Source organism: Arachis duranensis, chromosome 4, assembly GCF_000817695.3.
Source record: "Arachis duranensis cultivar V14167 chromosome 4, aradu.V14167.gnm2.J7QH, whole genome shotgun sequence".
In the NCBI taxonomy this organism is placed as follows: domain Eukaryota; kingdom Viridiplantae; phylum Streptophyta; class Magnoliopsida; order Fabales; family Fabaceae; genus Arachis; species Arachis duranensis.
In genome coordinates this window covers 103,644,086-103,645,577 of record NC_029775.3, presented here as the reverse complement: position 1 = coordinate 103,645,577, position 1,492 = coordinate 103,644,086, and positions in this window count along the sequence as shown.

Below are 1,492 nucleotides of genomic sequence, written 5' to 3'. Positions count from 1 at the left end.
ATTTTGAGCTTATTTATATAATTACATTATTTAACCATAAATATTTTATTCTTGTGTGTTTTCTTCTCTATGATTGCAATCTTTACTTTGTTTCAGTCTATATGTCCATTATTTAGTGTATTTACATGCTTGCATATGATTGAGGCCATTACTTGTTTTTGCTCACTTATCCCAAATAAGCCTACCCTTTTATGTCACCCTTGTTAGCCACTTTGAGCTTTTTAATCCCCTTCTGTTCTATAACCACATCACTAGTCTTAAATAGAAAAACAAATTAAATATCCCAATTGAATCTTTGGTTAGCTTAAGATAGAGGTTGTGCATCAACTAAGTATGGGGAAACTGTGGGAATATGGGTTAATAAAGGAATGTATCATGTTTCTAATTCTGAATATTGGGAAATTTGGGTATCTACTCATGTAAAACAGAAAATTAAAAAATTCCATATGCATTGATATGTTATTTTAGTTTTTATGTCTCTATAACATTCATCATTAGTGAGGGTTCAATGCTTGAAATTCTATGTTCCCCGCTTTCATGAGCTAACTTCTTGCATTTTTATCTGTTCTTACTAAATGAGAATTGAATCAGTGAAACTTGGTTTGTCATTGTTTGAAGAGCTTATTTATTCTTGATCAAGTGGACAAGAATCATATAGTTGCATTCACATGTATAGGTTGCATTGCATTGCATGAGTTTTACATGTTCCTACTCATTTATTCTATCTCCTTCAACTAAGCATGAGGACATGCTAATGTTTAAGTGTGGGGAGGTTGATAAACCACTATTTTATGGTTTACAATGTGTTTAATTGTGTGGTTTTATCATGGTCTTTACCCACTTATTCATATAATTAGCATGCATTTATGTTTCCTTCCTAAATTTATTACATGATTGAAAACATGCTTCTTTGGTCTTAATTTAGCTAATCTTAATCCTCTCTTATTACCATTCGATGCCTTGATCTGTGTGTTAAGTGTTTCAGGCTTTATAGGGCATGAATGAGTGAGAGATTAGGAAGGAAGCTTGCAAAAGATGGAAGGAATACAAATTAAGGAGATGACCAGCGAGAAGTGACACGTACGCATCAGCGACGCGACCGCGTGGAAGAAAGGAATTCGCAGTGACGCGGCCGCATGAGTGACGGGGACGCGCGGATTGGAAAAGCAAAAGCGACGCGGAGGCATGGACGACGTGCCCGCATGGAAAAGAAAAACGCCGAATGACGCGTCCGCGTGAATGACGCGTCCGCGTGAATGACGCGTCCGCGTGACGTGCGCGATCTGCAGAATTACAAAAGTCGCTGGCAGAGATTCTGGGCCGGATTTCAACCCAGTTTTCGGCCTAGAAACACAAATTAAAGTCAGGGAATATGCAGAGACTCAACATGCTTTTGATAATTCACAATTTTAGGTTTTAGATGTAGTTTTTAGTGAGGGAGGTTCTCTCCTCTCTCTTAGGTTTTAGGATTAGGATTTCTTTTCAATTCAGA